Source organism: Zingiber officinale, chromosome 5A (genome assembly GCF_018446385.1).
Source record: "Zingiber officinale cultivar Zhangliang chromosome 5A, Zo_v1.1, whole genome shotgun sequence".
In the NCBI taxonomy this organism is placed as follows: Eukaryota; Viridiplantae; Streptophyta; class Magnoliopsida; order Zingiberales; family Zingiberaceae; genus Zingiber; species Zingiber officinale.
Genome location: NC_055994.1, coordinates 56,230,251 through 56,251,563, shown reverse-complemented (window position 1 = coordinate 56,251,563; position 21,313 = coordinate 56,230,251). Strand labels below are relative to the sequence as shown.

Here is a 21,313-nt window from a genome sequence, read left to right as displayed (position 1 = left end):
CACTGATGCTTCCGGACTTTCGAACATCCGCTTCACCGCCGCCTGACTTTCACCGTTCACGACACGGGACTTTCCACCTAGGGTTACCACCCCCTAGGACTTTTGCCTGAAGCCATCGACCTGCCAAGACTTTCCGCATAGGGTTACCACCCCCTATGACCTAGGGTTACCACCCCCTAGGGTTTTCACCTGCCTAACCGCAGCTAGGACTTTTGCCTAAGTAACACTTAGGACTTTCCTGCAAGCTCCATGAACTTTGTTAGATAACACCACCACTTAACTTTGAGCCCTTTGCCATAATCAAAACTCAGGTTCGATCATCTGGTGCTTATTCCAGTCCCTGTGGATACGATAATCTTTTATATTACTTGCGACATTTTCGTACACTTGCGGAGCGTAACAAGTTTTTGGCGCCGTTGTCGGGGACTGCGCTATAACATTAGGAATTATCAATTGAGTTAGACTAAACATAACTTTTCTTCTTTTTTTTTCTTTTGATTTGCATAGTTATAACTAATTGTTAGAAATCTGTTTTCGTAAGTTTTTCCTTTCTTGAATAACATTCTTGACAACTCTTTTTGTTGGAATTCTAATTCTAATTCTAACTTTGCATTCTTGATTTCTAGTACTCTAATCTAACTTTTCTCTGTTTTCTCTTTTGATCTTGTTTCTTTCTTCTTTTCTTTTGTAAACATATCTTGCAATTTTTAGCATATGAATTATTCTAGACATTTTTCTTTTTTCTTTTATCTTTTCTTTCTTGTTTTCATTATGCACTTTCTTTCTTGCAATTTAAATTCTTCATTTGCTTTCTTGCTTTTCATATTGCATTTTATTTCTTGTTTTTGATTCTTGATAATTTTCTTTTTCTTCTTGAATATCCATGAGCACTAACATGTCAAGCAGGACCATGAGAAATTTTTCTACACCCATTTCTGCAAGATTTTTATCTCCCATTGTGCAACCTCAAATTGAAGTAGAAAGTTTCCAACTAGACCCAGAGATAATTTTCATGATACAAGGTCACAAATTTGGAGGAGAAGCATCAGAAAGTCCTTATCTGCATCTTGAAACATTTTTAGAGATTTGTGATTTGGTGAAATGTGAAGGAGTATCAGCAAATGCAGTTCGATTGATGATATTTCCTTTCAGTATCAAGGATAAAGCAAGGACTTGGCTATATTCTCTCTGTCCTCAAAGCATCACAAGTTGGGAACAATTGGAGAAGCAATTTCTGAATCATTTTTTCCCTCCAAGTAGAACGGTGTATATGAGGAATTGCATAACAAATTTTGCTCGGGCATATGGAGAATCATTATTTGAAGCATGGGATAGATTCAAGAGTCTTCAAAGACAGTGCCCTCATCATGGTTTTGAAAAATGGTTGATTTTGCACATATTCTATGGGGGAATTTCTTTCTCAGACAAGACTTTATTGGATTCATCAGCTGGAGGTTCTTTTATGGACAAAAGTGTAGATGAAGATTATTCGTTAATTGATCAAGTGACATTGAACCTCCATGAATGGTCGAACAAAAGTTGGATGGAATTTCCCTCAGATATTCAAAAAGTGCAAGCTATGTAAGAGAGTCACAAACAAAATGAAATTCAACCACCTAAAAATGTTGAAATTCACAAGTCACAGAGTGAGGAGTTCAAACATTTGGGGGCAAAGCTTGATAGTATTGTTTCAAAATGGTTTAAAGAAGATCCCCCTCCTACACAGTCAAGATCCAATGAAAAGTGTGATGATGTTGGGTTGAGAAGTGGAAAAAATCATGAAGAACTTCTGAAGAACGACATGTTTAGAATTGAGGAGAAGAATAATAGAAGATCACAAGAACTCAGTTCCATTTCTCTGGGAAGTTCCCAAAGGCCAGAAGTACCTTTCCCTCAACGATTAATCACACCAACATTAGATAAGCAAGTTGGACCTCCTCCAAAAGCTCAAAGGGAATTTGGGAAAAAGGGAGTTCAGTCTTTCCTAGGACCTTCACTAAGGGTTCCTTTTCCACAAAGGTTAGTGGGGGTCAATGAAAATAAAGACTTCGGCAAATCCTGTGACACTAATATGGTTGAGTGTAGATTTTTGAATATATATGAAGATGAAGATTTTTCAGATGAGGATTTTATTGATAATGTAGTGGTAAATAAGTTTTCAGATCTATCTCAAAATTTTATAAGGTGTTATAGTGACATCGAATTTTCAGATGATGAATGTGATGTGGTAGATCAACTTAAAACTGCAAGTGAAGTTATTGATCCTCTTGTTATTGATTCTCCTATTGAGGACATAGATGTTGGTTTATATTTTGATGTATGTGTTGATGATGATGATATGGAAGAATGTGTAGGGAGCTGTGTTGTGGAAGCAGCATCTCAAGGATCACCACCTTTGTCAAGACAACCCTTAGAGGTTTTAAGAATTGATCATGTTGTTGAACAATGTGTAGGGACTTATACAGAGCTAGTAGAGTCTCGAGAATCACCATCATTGATATCATCAACACCTAAGCTAGAGCCAGAACCATCATTTGATTCAGAGGAAGTCACATCTACATGTTTAGAAATTTCAGGTATTTCTCAACAAAATAAGGTTAGTATTTCTTGTGATCTTTTGGAAAACTTTATGGAGGTACCTATAATTGACTTTGTTGGATGTGATTCAGTTTTTATTACTTATTCATCTTATCTTGATATGGTTCTAGCTCTATACTATATAACATGCTTGTGGGAGATTTGTTTTTCTTTTGGATGTGCAGATTTCACATGGGCCAATAATTGGAAGCTCAATCTGAACCGTCTTCGACCACCTGAAAAAATTTCCAAGAAGACGAAGATGGAGAGAGTTATACTTTACTTTGTAGCTCCTTTGAAGAAAGCTCCCTCCATAATAAGAGCCCTTGGTAGGAGGGTTCTAAAATATCTTACCCCTCCAAGAGCAAGATTTAGCAATATCTTACCATCTAATGAGGTGGTCGAGCTAATGACCTTAAACAAGCGCTTCTTGGGAGGCAACCCAAGTTCATTTTCCTTATTTTCTTTTATGTCTTTAGTTCTCTCTATATAATAAACATGTATCCTCTACTTAATTTTTCTTGTCTATCTTATTGTTGTAGAATTCAAAGTTGTGGAGGTATGTGAGTATTGGATGGAGGAGTATCTTTAAAAACATGAACGTCAACCATTTGGAGCTCATCACTTGGTAACTTCTTTTAAAATCTCCTCCACATTGTTTTTAGTTTTCATTGGGACAATGAAAAATTTAAGTCTGGGGGGATGCATTAGATGCATTTGATTTGCTTTGTTTGTTTTTGTTTTTGCTTATGTCTTGGATTGTGTTTTGATTTTTTGTGGCATACATCTTAAGAACATCAAAACTTCACTTATATGCTTTCTTGGATTCAAGTGAAATGTTAGCGCGATTATTGGCTTGATTCATGATGTTCGAATGATGCTAGTAGTAAACTTTGTGTAGTTCTTTTTTCTATCTTGGGAAGCATTAATAAGCTAAGAATCTTATTGTGATGAGTTTTAGTTTTGGTTCAACCTTAAGGATTTTATCTTCACTACACTTGTGCTTGATGCTTGAATAGTTGATGTCATTGAAATAGTCATGATTCATCTTGTTTGCTTAGTACTTGGTTTCCATGGTGATTTCTCAACTTTCATTTTGGTTACTGGATGAGGCTCAAATCATTAAAGCTCATTTGGAAAAATCAAAATATCCCAACATGTGTGCTAAAAGTACATTTATGAATAAGTTTTGCACAATGCAAACACTTATAAAAAAAAAAAAAGAGGGATATAAAAAACAGTTGTCATGAGTGGAATCTAGCAAGTCACCCCTTTGAGACCGAGTTAGGTTACTGGGGAAATGACTGCTTAGCTTCCCTTGAGATTGAGCACACCTTTGAGACCTTGGGTTAGTTGAGAAATATGAACCAAGTGAATGGTGAGTAAGTGCCTATCACTGGTTACTTGTCTTTCACTGGAAACATTAGGAATTCAAATTTGATGACGACTTGACTAGGACATGGATTGAAACTTGAAGGGTGTTGAGTTATTTTAACACTACGCACAAGATTCTTATGCTTGAACCATACTTTACTTGTTTCCATGATCATGCTTGTTAATGGAACTTTTTGATAGAATTAGGAAAGTGCACTAGGTTTTATGAATATGTTGTAGAACATATGAATTTAGACTGCAGCATTTTGCTTGAGGACAAGCAAAGGTTTAAGTCTGGGGGTGTGATGTGCGTAGATTATATACTCTTTTATCCATACTTTGACGCTCATCTACTTGTATTTCATTGGCATAATCTATGTTTATTGCACCCTATTTCATTAGAATATCATACTTTCATTATATTCTGTTCGGAGATCTACTCTTTGCTTATTTTGATTGACAGGACGTGATTTGGAGTAAAAACAGAGTTTAAATGAAGTCTAGAGCTTCCAGAGTGACATGGGCATGCAAAACTATGTTTTCTTCATGTTCTGGCCGTGTAGAACTCAAATGGGCGTGTTAAGGCCGTGTAGGGGTAATGTTGGGGCCGTGTGAACCTCACATGGCCGTGTGAAGGCCGTGTGAACCTCACACGGCCGTGTGAAGGCCGTGTGAGGTTTTCTGCACTGTAGACTGAAACTAAAACAGTCATAACTTTGTGCTCGGTTGGAGATTTGGGCTGTTCTTTATACCGACTTGTAGATAACTTCAAGATCTACAACTTTGATGAAGACCTCACTGGGAGAAAACCCCATCTTGGTGGCCTAAAAGGTGTTGCAATGAAATATAACTATTCAAAGCTAAGACAAAGGGTGTGCAAGGGCCATGCAAGGGGGTGTGAGCTGCACATTGTTGGTATTTAACTGTTCGATGCGCAACGGAAGGTGTGAAAAATAGATTAAACGCCTTTTAAAATTTTTCACAACAAAACAATTTTGTTTAGATCGAACAAAAGATCTTGTTTAATTATAAAATCTCTTATAATTCAACATGCAAACATTATAATATTTTCTTTATAATTCTACAAAATAGAATCTTTACCTTGAGTTCGCGCCTAAGATTTGCAGGTCGCCGGAGTTCTTCACAGGTTGCCGGAGTTCTTCCAATGCCACGATCTTCCTCTCCAATTCTTCGAATCAACGGATGGACAAAAGTGTGGGCTAACTCTTTTAACTTTTCTCACAAAATGAACTGTAGAATTTTTCACCAAAAATTCTCTTTTTCATTCTTTCTCTTTTTTTTCGAGAGAGAAAGAGAGATGTATATTATAGTAAGGAGAGAGGGGAACGTGTGTATTATGAACATGGGAGAAAAAGAGGGAAACGTGTATTATCAAGTGGGAGAGAAAAGAGGGGAACATGTATACAAAAGTGGAAGAGAAAAAATGGGAATGTGTATTATAAAGTGAGAGAGAAAATTTATAATATTCACAAATATTGATTTCTCTCTTTTATATTTTATTCGTAATTAAATTACAAATAGAATATCTAAATACTTGATTTTTCTCTTATATATATTTTATTTGTAATCAAATTACAAATAGAATATCCAAATATTTGATTTCACTCTTTTATATTTTATTCGTAATCAAATTACAAATAGAATATTTGTATATTTGATTTCTCTCTCTTTTATATTTTATTTGTAATCAAATTACAAATAGAATATATGAATATTTGATTTCTCTCTTTTTTATATTATTCATAATCAAATTACAAATAGAATATCTGTATATTTGATTTCTCTCTCTTTTATATTTTATTCGTAATCAAATTACAAATAGAATATCTCAATATTTGATTTATCTCTTTTATATTTTATTCGTAATCAAATTACAAATAGAATATCTTCTTTTAGTAAAAATAATAAACAATTTATTAGTTAATAAATTTTGTGAGAATAAATAATTAATCAAATTAATTATTTAAGAGTATCCATCATGATTATACGAAGATGGTTTGGGGACCATGGACCCATAATTTCAAGCTCCAATAAATTTAGATACAATTAATTAAAGCTCTTTAACTAATTATCTAATTTATTAATTCCGAGATTATTCCACTAAAATCCGGAATTGAACTCTTGAGAATTATGGAACATATTTACTCAAAAGATTTGAACAGTCCATTGATATAATCATTACATGTCGATCAACCCTCCGTTCATGGTTCACAAATAGAGGTAGGCGAAATTACCGTTTTACCTCTCTATTTGTATCTAAAACCTTAAGTACCATTGATTCACTAGTGAATAGTTAATTCATAATCTAATTATGAATTAGAGCGCTCAAACTATTCAGTGCTAGAATCAACACTCAAGAGAACCATTTTAGCATCCTTTCGGAAGTTACGGATTCCGTATCTATAAATCATATTCCCAGCTGAATGTATAACTGAGTCTCCAAAATGTAAGTGTTACACCTATTATTTAAAATAGGTTTTAACAAACAAATCAAGAGACTTGTTAATACAAACAAGGAGTCTATGACAACTCAGGATTTAGATTGATCTACATATGATCATCTTAGCGATGTTGATTCGAGTCTTTGTAACGGTACTTAAACATAGACACTTAAATCACATCTGGTCCTTGTCCTATATAATCATATTATATAAAATGCCTCTGCTTAGTGTCATTACACTGATTGTCCGGATAAGACTATCATATTCATAATGTCAGCAAACTGCATTCATGATTTCCAATTAAAGATCCATACTTTAATCAATCATGGACATTTTAAATATATTATCTATGATTTTAATCCTCTTGTATATAACAATCTTATATACTAAAATCATAGTTACATCAATATATTATGGATTTTATACAGATATTCATTTTTATACAAATAAGCATAAAACAATCAAACAATAAAATAAATACTTCTTTTATTTAATTCAGCAATTAATAATAAATATCTGTTTTACGGGCATATTCCCAACAAACTCCCACTTGACCTAAAACAAATGAGACATATCTCTAAGACCCATTCCCTCTAAGTGACCTATGAACATTTTTTCAGGTAATGTCTTGGTGAACGGATCTGCAAGGTTCTCTTTCGACGCTATCTTCATAACGTCGACATCTCCTCGACGTACAATCTCCCTAAGGAGATGATACTTTCTTTCTATGTGCTTGCTTCTTTTATGACTCCTTGGTTCTTTTGAATTTGCCACAGCCCCACTGTTGTCACAATACAGGGTTAATGGTTTATCCATATCTGGAACTATTTCCAGATCAGAGTAGAACTTTTTCAGCCAAACTGATTCCTTAGCGGCTTCACAAGCTGCTATATATTCTGCTTCCATGGTAGAATCTGCTATGCTGGATTGTTTAATGCTTCTCCAAACAACTGCTCCTCCACCAAGAATAAATATTGATCCAGACGTCGACTTTCGAGAGTCCTTATCTGACTGGAAATCAGAATCAGTATATCCCAAGGGGTTCAGGACTCCTCCTGAATAGACAAGCATATAGTTTCTTGTTCTTCGCAGGTACTTGAGAATATGTTTTACTGCAACCCAATGATCTAATCCTGGGTTTGACTGGTACCGACTAACCATTCCCACTGCATAGCAAATATCAGGCCTAGTGCACAACATAGCATACATAAGGCTCCCCACTGCTGATGCATATGGGATACGTCTCATATGCTCTTCCTCTTGCAATGTTTTGGGACATTGTGCCTTCGAAAGAGTAATTCCATGTCGGGTTGGTAAGAGACCTTTCTTGGAATTTTGCATCAAAAAACGTGTGAGCACCTTATCAATATAAGTTGCTTGAGATAATGCTAGGAGTTTATTCTTCCTATCCCGAATAATCTGGATCCCAAGAACATAACTTGCTTCTCCCAAATCTTTCATTTGGAATTGCTCAGTCAACCAAGTCTTTACATGAGATAACACTTTTATATCATTCCCAATGAGTAAAATGTCATCTACGTAAAGGGCTAAGAAAACCACACTTTTAGCATTGATGAGCTTGTAAACACAAGGTTCATCAATATTTTGTTGGAATCCATAGGTCTTAATAATCTCATCAAACCTAAGATTCCATGATCTAGATGCTTGCTTAAGTCCGTAAATGGACCTTTGTAGCTTGCAAACTTTTTGCTCATGATCTTTAACTACGAACCCTTCTGGTTGCACCATATAGATGCTTTATTCAAGATGACCATTCAAAAAGACTGTCTTGACATCCATTTGTCAAATCTCATAATCAAGACAAGTGGCAATGGACAAGAGAATGCGGATAGACTTTATCATGGCAACCGGAGAGAAAGTTTCTTCATAATCAACTCCTTCCTTTTGGGTATAACCCTTTGCCACTAGTCTAGCTTTGAAAGTCTCTACTTCTCCATTCACACCTCTCTTTTTCTTGAAGATCCATTTACATCCTATGGGCCTGACATCTTCAGGTGGATCTACAAGTTCCCAGACCGAATTAGAGTACATTGACTCTATTTCTTGGTTCATGGCTTCTTGCCATTTTTCCTTATCAAGATCATTCATTGCATGTTGATATGATGATGGATCATCATCATTGGTATCGGCTACAACAATATTTGTTTCACCGTCCTGTCTGTAGCGGGCAGGAGTTCTAACAACTCTCCCACTTCGTCTAGGTACCAAACTTTCCTGATTAGGAAAAGTGGTTTCTTTTTCTTTCCTATTATCTTCAACAATCATCGGTTGTGAAATGATCTGATCATTTAGCAATTCCTCGAGTACAACTTTACTTCGAGGTTTGAAGTTTGTCATATAGTCATTCTCAAGGAAAGTAGCATGTGTTGATACAAATACTTTCTTTTCTTGTGGGCTAAAAAACAAACCTCCTCTCGTGCCTTTTGGGTAGCCAACAAACAAACACACTTCTGTTCGTGGTTCCAATTTCCCAGATTTCCCTTTTAGTACATGTGCTGGACATCCCCAAATTCTAAAATGACGCAGACTAGGTTTACGCTCATTCCACATTTCTATTGGGGTCTTAGGGACTGATTTTGATGGTACCACATTCAAAATATAGACCGCTGTTTGTAAAGCGTATCCCCAAAAAGATGTAGGTAGCGAGGCATAACTCATCATGGATCTAACCATATCTAACAAAGTTCGATTCCTTCTTTCGGCAACACCATTTTGTTGCGGAGTTCTAGGAGCCGAGAGATGGGATATAATCCCTTTCTCAATTAGGTGATTCTTGAACTCGATATCAAGGTACTCACCTCCTCGATCTGATCGAAGTATTTTTAGTGATTTACCTAATTGCTTTTCAGCTTCAGCTAGAAACTCCTTAAACTTTCCAAAAGTTTCTGATTTCCTTTGCATTAGGTAAACATATCCATATCTCGAATAATCATCTATAAATATGACGAAATATTCATAACCTCCTCGTGCGTGGACATTCAATGGTCCACACACATCAGTATGCACTAACTCAAGTGGTTCTTTGGCCCTTTCGCCCTTCGAAAAGAAAGATCTTTTAGTCATTTTCCCTTCTAGACAAGATTCACAAACTGGTAGAGTGTTAACAATTAACTCTCTCAAAGGACCATCCTTTGTTAGTCTATTTAGCTTATCTAAATTGATATGACCTAACCTAAGGTGCCATAGATATGTTTCATCACTATTTGCAAGCTTTTGCCTTTTGTTAGATTTTGGATAAGCTACTTTGAATAGTTCAGTATTTAATGATAAATTTTCACAAGGCTTAAGGACATATAACCCGTTTTTCATACCTGCATGACAAATTTCAAGACCATTTCTTGAAATAGAAATTCCATTTTCATAAAAGGAAATACCAAATAATTGTTCATGCAATTTTGAAATAGAAATCAAATTCCTACAAAATCCAGGAATAAAATAAACATCGTTCAACACTAAATATTTATTTTTAAAATTTAAACGGGTGACTCCCACTGCCTTGACTGAAACTAATGCCCCATTGCCAACTCTAAGTGTCAACTCCCCATCTGCAAGCTCCTTTAAAGAACTAAGTAGCTGTATAGAAGAACAAACATGATTAGTGGCTCCTGAATCAACTATCCAGAAGGAGGAGTCATCCTCTACTAAACAAGCTTCTAAGACAAGTAAATCAAATTTACCTTTCTTCTTCTCCTTCAACTCTGCGAGGTATTTTGGACAGTTCCTTTTCCAGTGTCCATCTACACCGCAGTGGAAACATTTTCCTTTAGGTTTCTTCTCGGCCTTCTTGCATATGGTTTTGTTGTTCTTAGACCCATCCTTTGTCTTTTTGAATTTACCACCAGATTTACCACCTTTAGCCATTTTTCTCTTCAAACCTTTTGAAGAATTGGGTTTATTAACAATATTTGCTTCAGCCTTGTTCTTCACAAGCCCTAAGATAGCTTCAAAGGTTTGTAGTTCATTCAGCAGCTGAGTCATCCCATAATTCAGCTTATTCATAATATAGTTGCTGGTGAACGGGATGAAGTCACTAGAGAGCGAATTCAAAATTATGCTCACTTGTGTACCCTCATCAATTACAGCCCCATGCATCTCAGCCTCAGAAAAATAATTTGTCATCTGCATGACATGATCACGAACATGAGTGCCAAGAATCATTCTAGCATTTGTGTACTTTCTTGTGGCCTCATGACGAGCTTGCTCAGATTGTTGCCCAAACATTTCTTGCAGAGATTCCATGATCTCAAAAGCACACTCTTTGGGCTCCATCTTGCTTCTTAGTGCATCAGACATGCTCGCAAGCATATATGCCTTAGCCTTATTGTTGGACGCAATCCAACGATCATACAGTTCTCTAACAGCACGAGTGGCATTTGCAGGTGGTACCGGTGGACATTCCTCTGTAAGAACAAACCTATTGTTCTCACTAACCAACACGATATTAATATTGCTTTTCCACTTAGGAAAGTTTTCCCCAGTCAAAGTATTGTTTGCGAGTAAAGACATAATTGGATTTCCCATTGACATTATTGCTGAATTCAAATAAATAGCATGATTAAATTGTTTGAAAAAAAATATCCATATGTATATATTTAGGAATAGTAAACATGATGTAAGAATGCAAGGATAAAATAAAAAATCCCATATACTATTCCTTCGATAATTCAACTATCCACGAAGAATGATGCCATCGTTGGGAAGGTCACATTGCTTGCTTAGTCAAACCAAGACTCTTCTTGATTAACATATGTGTACCAAAATAACTTTTATTCATACACATATTAACTACCGGGGAAAAAAAATTTTGGTCAAAGATATAATCAACAATTTTGATCTCATATCTTTATGAGTAAAAACCTTCGTTTCAAATTTTAGACTTAACTCAAGAGTGCCGCCGTAAGGGTGGGTCAAACTTAAAATACATTAAAAATTCTATCATCAGAGATCTAGCCTTGATATTAAATCAAAACGGACACCACCCGTAGGGTAACGAAATCAAAGAGTTAAGAGGCGGCATTCTAACTCTCACGGTGCTAGACCAACGAAGGAGACCAATAATTACTCATTATTTAATTTCTTAGATAACTAATTATCCACTAATCCTAGATTTTAATAATCATATTATTAATTAGACATCTTATGTCATAATTACCTAGGTCTATAGAATTCTCAATAATTCTAATTAATTGTAACATAAACAATTTATGAATTACAATTATACATGATGTTTGCAACATGCAACATGCGATATGCTATAATGCACAGAATAGACCCATCTAATTCTAAATGACATATTGCTATTATAAACATAAAACATCATTGAATAATATATGGAATTGAGTTAAAATTGTAATCTTTAATTACCTCTAATTAATAGTTCATGACCTTGAACTATTTTGTCAAAATTATAAAATTAACTAATTGAATTAATTTTATCAACTTTTGAATCCAATTATTTAACTTTCGATAATTACATTAATTATCAAAACTATTAAATAAATTAATTATTTCGAATAAAATAATTATATTCCTTCTGGTTTGATGATTATATTAATTATCAAAACTATATCTCACTTTTGATAGTTATATTAATTATCAAAACTATTAAATATTTAAAAATGGATAATTCAATTTTGTCCACTGAAGTAATCGAAATATTTAACTTTTGATAATTACATTAATTATCAAAACTATTAAATATATCAACTAGTTTAAATAAAACAATTTTATACTAGAACAGTGGATCTTTTAGGCTAATAAGTGTAAGGTGGAATTAGAAAATTATCCATCCATAAAATCCAAACTCTTTGGTAATTAAAGAAAATAATTTTAGCCTGATCTTAATAATAAAACCAGAAACAAACGGAGTCATAAAATTAGCCAATCACTATCATGCATTAAAAAATATATAATACATGGCATTCAATCAAATATCGAACAAATCATGTGATCATTCATATAAATAAAATATCATAATGTTTTTCAATAACCTGGCTCTGATATCATATGTTGGTATTTAACTGTTCGATGCGCAACGGAAGGTGTGAAAAATAGATTAAACGCCTTTTAAAATTTTTCACAACAAAACAATTTTGTTTAGATCGAACAAAAGATCTTGTTTAATTATAAAATCTCTTATAATTCAACATGCAAACATTATAATATTTTCTTTATAATTCTACAAAATAGAATCTTTACCTTGAGTTCGCGCCTAAGATTTGCAGGTCGCCGGGGTTCTTCACAGGTTGCCGGAGTTCTTCCAATGCCACGATCTTCCTCTCCAATTCTTCGAATCAACGGATGGACAAAAGTGTGAGCTAACTCTTTTAACTTTTCTCACAAAATGAACTGTAGAATTTTTCACCAAAAATTCTCTTTTTCATTCTTTCTCTTTTTTTTCGAGAGAGAAAGAGAGATGTATATTATAGTAAGGAGAGAGGGGAACGTGTGTATTATGAACATGGGAGAAAAAGAGGGAAACGTGTATTATCGAGTGGGAGAGAAAAGAGGGGAACATGTATACAAAAGTGGAAGAGAAAAAATGGGAATGTGTATTATAAAGTGAGAGAGAAAATTTATAATATTCACAAATATTGATTTCTCTCTTTTATATTTTATTCGTAATTAAATTACAAATAGAATATCTAAATACTTGATTTTTCTCTTATATATATTTTATTTGTAATCAAATTACAAATAGAATATCCAAATATTTGATTTCACTCTTTTATATTTTATTCGTAATCAAATTACAAATAGAATATTTGTATATTTGATTTCTCTCTCTTTTATATTTTATTTGTAATCAAATTACAAATAGAATATCTGAATATTTGATTTCTCTCTTTTTTATATTTTATTCATAATCAAATTACAAATAGAATATCTGTATATTTGATTTCTCTCTCTTTTATATTTTATTCGTAATCAAATTACAAATAGAATATCTGAATATTTGATTTCTCTCTCTTTTATATTTTATTCGTAATCAAATTACAAATAGAATATCTTCTTTTAGTAAAAATAATAAACAATTTATTAGTTAATAAATTTTGTGAGAATAAATAATTAATCAAATTAATTATTTAAGAGTATCCATCATGATTATACGAAGATGGTTTGGGGACCATGGACCCATAATTTCAAGCTCCAATAAATTTAGATACAATTAATTAAAGCTCTTTAACTAATTATCTAATTTATTAATTCCGAGATTATTCCACTAAAATCCGGAATTGAACTCTTGAAAATTATGGAACATATTTACTCAAAAGATTTGAACAGTCCATTGATATAATCATTACATGTCGATCAACCCTCCGTTCATGGTTCACAAATAGAGGTAGGCGAAATTACCGTTTTACCTCTCTATTTGTATCTAAAACCTTAAGTACCATTGATTCACTAGTGAATAGTTAATTCATAATCTAATTATGAATTAGAGCGCTCAAACTATTCAGTGTTAGAATCAACACTCAAGAGAACCATTTTAGCATCCTTTCGGAAGTTACGGATTCCGTATCTATAAATCATATTCCCAGCTGAATGTATAACTGAGTCTCCAAAATGTAAGTGTTACACCTATTATTTAAAATAGGTTTTAACAAACAAATCAAGAGACTTGTTAATACAAACAAGGAGTCTATGACAACTCAGGATTTAGATTGATCTACATATGATCATCTTAGCGATGTTGATTCGAGTCTTTGTAACGGTACTTAAACATAGACACTTAAATCACATCTGGTCCTTGTCCTATATAATCATATTATATAAAATGCCTCTGCTTAGTGTCATTACACTGATTGTCCGGATAAGACTATCATATTCATAATGTCAGCAAACTGCATTCATGATTTCCAATTAAAGATCCATACTTTAATCAATCATGGACATTTTAAATATATTATCTATGATTTTAATCCTCTTGTATATAACAATCTTATATACTAAAATCATAGTTACATCAATATATTATGGATTTTATACAGATATTCATTTTTATACAAATAAGCATAAAACAATCAAACAATAAAATAAATACTTCTTTTATTTAATTCAGCAATTAATAATAAATATCTGTTTTACGGGCATATTCCCAACACACATGGCCATGTATGGCATCTAGTGCTGAAACCTTACATGGCCGTGTAAATCTACACGGCCTTTTGAGGTTTCCAGAGGCCAAGCAGGACATGGCCGTGTGGATCTACACGGCCATGTGAGGTTTCCAGAGGCCAAGCAGGTGGTGGCCGTGTGCACCACACGGCCGTGTAGTATTTCCAGAGACTAAGCAGGTTGTGGCCGTGTGCACCACACGGCCGTGCAGTTTTGACAGAGAAGGAACTGGACATGGCCGTGTGAATCTCACACGGCCGTGTCACGGGGCCGTGTGGCGCCCGATTCCCTCCTCTATTTAAACCCTTCTTCATGAATTGAAAGGGGATCTCTCCCCCTTTGGGAGAAAGCAAGATTTGGTGGTTTCCTCCCATTCTTGGGAGGATTTCTGGGCGATTCTAAGGGAGATCTCGACGATTTAGACTCCGGAGCGAGGATTGGATCCGAAGACAAGGCTTCTTCGTAGATAAGTTTTCTCTTTTCCCCTCTTCTTGTTTTCTTGGATTGGGGATTCAAGGAATGCTTGTAATCTCTATTCTTTCGGGTTTTCTTCCTCGATTCATGGAGTAGATCTTGTATTCTAGGATTAAGGGAGTATTTGTATGATGGATTGATGTAATCTCTTATGGATTTGCCATTTTCTTGTTTCAATGACATTATCTTGCTTGTATCAATTAGATCTTGAATGATTGATGGTGGTTTATGCTTAATTCTCATTCTTGATTGATTGTTTGGATTTCTTATGGACTTGGTAAGGATAAACTCTCACTCGATCATCCGAGGGATCCACGTGACAGGTGCAAGCCCGTGTAAGGACGTTTGAGAGATAATCTTGAAGAGGAAATAGGAATATTCAAGAGAGTAGGATGGATTCTATGATTAGCTTCTTGTATCTTTATAGATTAATAAGTTGTGGGCTTCTATGTTGATATCCGAGGAAGGCATAGTAATAGGTGCGCTTCTGTGTAAGGACAACGTAGGTTCATGTCTCATTAATCCTATTTAGATACATTTCTCAGTCCTTAGCCGGTTGTCTATTGCAAGAGGGAACCGGCATCTTTCTACATGTTTGGCAGTTGAGGAATAAGAATTGGTGAACCATTTACATTCAAGAAATCTTACAAAGAAACCGAAACTCCTAGAATCTCCCTTTATCATAACCCAAAACACTAAACTCTTGTTTGTTGATCTTTAATATTAGATTTGTTTACCTTTACTTTGCTTTTGAAACGATTGGATAGTTGTTTAGCTAATTCGCATTGAGACATTTCTAGTGCTTATTCCAGTCCCTGTGAATACGATAATCTTTTATATTACTTGCGACATTTTCGTACACTTGCGGAGAGTAACACTAAACTGTTCTAAATTGCTGTTTCTAGGTTATTTGAACCTAGAGCTAGGTTGTCTGAACCTAGAGGCGACTGTGGGAGCACACCCATTGGACCGTATGTTGGTGCAACCTTTGGTCAAGGTTGACTTGGTTGACCTGACTCGAGTTGACCTGACTCGAGTTGTGTTTTGATGTTTGACGATGTTTGATGAGAAGAGAGTTGTATTCTTGATGTTTGACAAGAATAGGTGTTTGGGAGATTGTAGGTGCAACCTTAGGTCAAGGTTGACCTGGTTGACCTGATTCGGGAAAAGTCCAAGCAGGGAGCTTGCCACGCGAAAAGTCCAAGTATGGAGACTTGGCACTGGAAAAGTTCAAGTACGGAGACTTGGCACGGGGAAAAGTCCAAGCAGGTAGCTTGGCACGCGGAAAGTCCAAGTATGGAGACTTGGCACGGGGAAAGTCCAAACAGGGAGTTTGGCGCAAGGGAAAGTCCTGGTAAGTGAAGCCAGGCAGTTGGAGAAAGTCGTGGTGAGTGAAGCCAGGCAGGGGAAAGACCTAGTGAGTGAAGCTAGGCAGTTTGGAAATCCTGGTGAGTGAAGCCAGGTGAAAATCCTAGTGAGTGAAGCTAGGTGAAAGGGAAAGTCCTGGTGAGTGAAGCCAGGCAATGGGAAAGTCCTGGTGAGTGAAGCCGGGCAAGGGAAAATCCAGATGGATCAAGGGTGATCGGACATCTGGTGTTGAGAAGGTCAAGTAGGTCAAGGGAGTGACCGGATACTTGACACAAAGAGGAAAGTCCAAGTGGGTCAAAGGGGTTGACCGGACACTTGGTAGGGAGTCTTAGCAGGTCAAGGGAGTGACCGGATGCTAAGCATGATGTACCAACAGGTCAAGGTTGGCCGGATGTTGGTTTGGGAGACTTGGGACTTGGTTTGGGCAAAAACCAAGCTCTGGATCGGTCACCAGACCGATCCAGTGATACGCTTGTGTATTTGATCGGTCTGGTGACCGATCAGATAACAAACAGAAGGATTCTGTGAGCTTACTGATCGGTCTGGGGACCGATCAAGCGATATCCTGATCGGTCTGCCGACCGATCAGGTGACGATCTTGAGGAGTGCGAGGAACCGCACTCAATAAGCCCTGATCGGTCAACAGACCGATCAGGCCATACCCTGATCGGTCAGCAGACCGATCAGAGCACGATCAGTAGCTAGCGGAGTTCGGGAGAAAGCGCTGATCGGTCTGTGGACCGATCAGGCACACTCCTGATCGGTCTGTGGACCGATCAGGGAACTAGCCGTTGTGACGCAACGGCTAGATTCCTTCGTGTTTTTCTTCGTAGGTATAAAAGACGCTACAGGGTTTCGTTGCTGTTACTGCTTCCTCCTTAGAACTTTTGTTCTTGTGCTCTAGAGCTTCTGCTCTTACCTGCTATCAGAGCTTTGCTGAGCTCCTCGCAGCTGAAGCTTCGCGTGAGCTTCTCGACTGGATTCTCGTCAGCTGCTGCTGGTGTGAAGCTGCTGCTTCATCACTCCAGTCAACAAGAAAGGCAAGCAAGTGTTTCATATTGTCTTTTGCTTTCTTGTATCTGTTGTACTCCTATCTTGCTTGTGCAAGAAACATTGTGGAGAGGTTTCTCCACCCAGAAGGAGTATATTGTATTAGCCGGTTCTCCGGGGACTCATCCACCGACGGATTGACTTGACTCGTCCACCTTACGGACACGCCGAGGAGTAGGAGCCCTAATCTCCGAACCTCGATACATCGGTTTGTTTGAGGTTTGTCTTCTTTTCCTTCGTTTCTACGTGTTATTTTCCGCTGCGCTAACCTAGTTTGTAGAAACGCGACGATTTGGTGTCGGCTATTCACACCCCCCCCCTCTAGCCTCCGTATGAAGGATCCTATCAAGTGGTATCAGAGCGAGGCCGCTCTTCGACGGATCAACACCCGGGGGAGCACGGGCTAGAGATGGATCTCTATGGAGAAGATGTCACAATTCAACCCTTCTACGAGTCTCACGACAACTTCACATATTGGAAGGTAAGGATGATGTATTTTCTTAGGACTAATATGTTAAATTGGTTTTGTGTACAAGAAGGGTTTTCCCCTCCGATGGATGAGGAAGGAAAACCTATCAAGAAGAAGGAGTGGACGAAAGAGCAAATCCGACAATCCGAAATCAATGACGAGGTAACAAAAATTATTGAATTTACTTTACCTAATAATGTTTTGTGCAAGATAGATAGGTACAACAACGCCAAGGAATTGTGGAACAATTTGGCAAAATTCCATGAAGAGGAGCCTAGTGAGCCAAGTAGCTCACATCATGGAGGAAGCGAATTGGGAGTTGAGGGCTACTCAACATCCAAGGAAGAAGAGGAGGAGAGCTCTTGTTCAAGATCGGAGCAAGAAGAGGCATCTACCTCCGGAAGGGATGAAGAAGAAAGCTCATCTACATCCACAACCCTAGGTAACTCAAACACTGTGATTTCAAGCAAATTACACATAATGTGTTTTGAGTGTAGGAAGTTTGGGCACTACAAGAGTAAGTGTCCAAAGAAGGTTAGAAAGACTCCACCGGCACCAAAGGTCAAGGAAGCCGGAGTCCCGACATGCAAGAGCAAGAAGCACGTGGTGTGCTTCCAATGCAAGCAACGGGGACACTATAGGAGTCAATGTCCAAAGGGGAGGCAACCTCACAAGGACAAGAGGCCAAACACGTGTAAAGGGGGAGCTAAGGCAAACCCTAAGGTAACATTTAAAGCTCATTCTTGCAATTCTAGTAGGATGCATGCTAGTAGTCTTATTGCCATACACTAGAAATCGATACATGTGCTTAGGAGCCAAGCATGTTAGCCTAGATAAGAACAATTCTAGAAATGCTAATCCTAGAATTAACTCATCTAAGGCTAAGGAAAATCTAGATAGAAATCCCAAATCATCTAGACACATGCCTAGGAATACCTCAAAGAAAAATGATAAATCAAAACTTGAGGTATTAGAGAAAGAAAATCAAGTCTTGAGGTCAAGACTTGACTCTCTAGAAAAGGCTCTTAAGGATTTGACTCTAGGGTCTAGGGGTCAAAAACCCAAGTCCAAGGACAAGAAAGGTTTGGGTCACAAACCTAAGTCCCAATTGGTCAAGCCCACTTATCATAATGTTTCATTCGATTATGGAACAAAACCTAGGGCTAGGAAGACCATTACCAAGGTCATAAGGGGAGTCACCCCTATAGTTGACCTTGATGAGACCCAAATGACCAAGGCTTTAAAGCCTAAGAGGGTCATTAGGAGGGTTGCTAGGGAAGTTATCCCTAGTGAATATTTAGTGAACCCAATGAGCTCTAATAGGTATTGGGTTCCTAGGAGCATCTTCTCTACCCCATAGATGGGTTAGAGAGTGTCAACTCCGATTAGAAGGGTAGTTAACCCAACTTTGAGGAAATTGACACTCAAGGAGCATTTTCAAGGTTTTGAGAACTTTTGAAAATGAAATGGAATTATCATTTACTCCTTTGAAGAGTTAAATGTGCCTAAAGATTGGAAATTTCATTTTTAATCTCAATTGGCACAATTTGGGAAAATCTAGAGAACTCTCGAGGAAAAAAATGAAACATGCCAAGTTTTGAGGATAAATTTGATCTTTAAGTGGCATGAATTAATCTAGAGTTCAAGAAGTGTCAAAATTAGGATTTTGGCATTTTGGGGCAATCTAGGATTAAATTTGAAGTTAGCCAAGTGGTTAAGGATACTTAGATAGGTAATCTAGGTATATTTATTTATGCTAAATCTTGCCATGATTATTTGCCCTCACATGTCATGACATCATGTTTAGTTTTATTATCACTTGAAATGTCATGATAATGCTTAGGCTAGTTTTTATGTCATGTTTATTTAAGTTTCAAACTTTATGCCATGACATCATGACATTGGCACATGTTTTCATTTTTGATATTATTTCATGCCATGTCATCATCTCTTGCATTAATAATTAATGAAATTGATTTAAGGATAAAAGCACATTTTGATATTGAGATCAACTTGGTGTTTAGAAAATGCATGAGAACTTAGCCTAAGTTGACCTAAACCCATATCTCACATCAAAATTGACTTGAATGTGTTTGATACACCTTAGATGTGTGTGAGATATTAGGATGATGAGTTAGGATCAAGGTGCATAGTTCTTGTACCTAGATGAACCTAATTCAAAATTGGTGGATCATAGGGAAAGCTTATGTACAAGTCATGTACATTTAGCCCTAAGATTATGGTCCTAAATTAAAAGGTTTAAAATCATTTTGAAATTGATTTGAAAAACCTTGATGAAGCTTTTCTAGTGATAGCATTCATCATCGAGCAAGGTGATACAAATTTTTTGAAACTTTGAGCTATTTCAAAACTTTTCGAATTTTGTATCAAGATTTGAAAATGGAAGTTATTTTCATAGAAAACTATTTTTCCTTGATAGTATATGTTAAGAGGAATATATCCTCAAAATTTTATAATTTTTGGAATTTTCTGGAATTTGTTGTGAGTTTCTGAATTTCGGGAGAAGGAAATCAGAACTCGAGTCTGTCCAAGGATGGATCGGTCACTGGACCGATCCAGGGAAGGCTGGATCGGTCTGGGGACCGATCCAGAGGGGTTCTGATCGGTCCGGGGACCGATCAGGCGTGCTGAATTTGCTGAATTTTGACTGGTTGTCTGAAATTTCAGCTCGGGAAGGTGGTGTTTTGGATTTCTAAAGGTTTGAAACTCTCCAAGACATTGTTGGTGCAATGGTCAAGGGGGAGTTGACCTTTAGGGGGAGTTTTACCTATTAGTCAAGGGGGAGTTGACTTTTAGGGGGAGTTTTTACTCCTAAAGACTTGAGTGATATGGGATTATCACTAAGTTGATTGTTGTGTTTAGTATCAAGGGGGAAATTAAGAGTTTCAATGAAAGGTATGGGACTTTCATTAGGAAGAAACTCTTAACCTTGATTCCCTCTTTTTGATGTGTGTCAAAAAGGGGGAGAGATGTCCCAAGGGGGAGAGTGTAGGTTTTGGAAGAATGTTCAAGGAAGAACATTGATTTTGGTTATCAGGTTAACCTAACTTGATTTTGGATTTTGTCAAACATCAAAAAGGGGGAGATTGTTGGTGCAACCTTAGGTCAAGGTTGACTTGGTTGACCTGACTCGAGTTGACCTGACTCGAGTTGTGTTTTGATGTTTGACGATGTTTGATGAGAAGAGAGTTGTATTCTTGATGTTTGACAAGAATAGGTGTTTGGGAGATTGTAGGTGCAACCTTAGGTCAAGGTTGACCTGGTTGACCTGATTCGAGAAAAGTCCAAGCAGGGAGCTTGGCACGCGAAAAGTTCAAGTATGGAGACTTGGCACTGGAAAAGTCCAAGTACGGAGACTTGGCACGGGGAAAAGTCCAAG

General features: G+C 36.6%; 1 non-coding gene across 1 annotated transcript; it reads right to left on the bottom strand.

Annotated features, from left to right (window-relative positions):
* Positions 1-1,268: 1,268 nt before the first annotated feature.
* Positions 1,269-1,374, bottom strand: LOC121983466. The gene has a single exon (XR_006112517.1). It is a non-coding gene; the product is annotated as a small nucleolar RNA R71 (small nucleolar RNA).
* Positions 1,375-21,313: the final 19,939 nt, after the last annotated feature.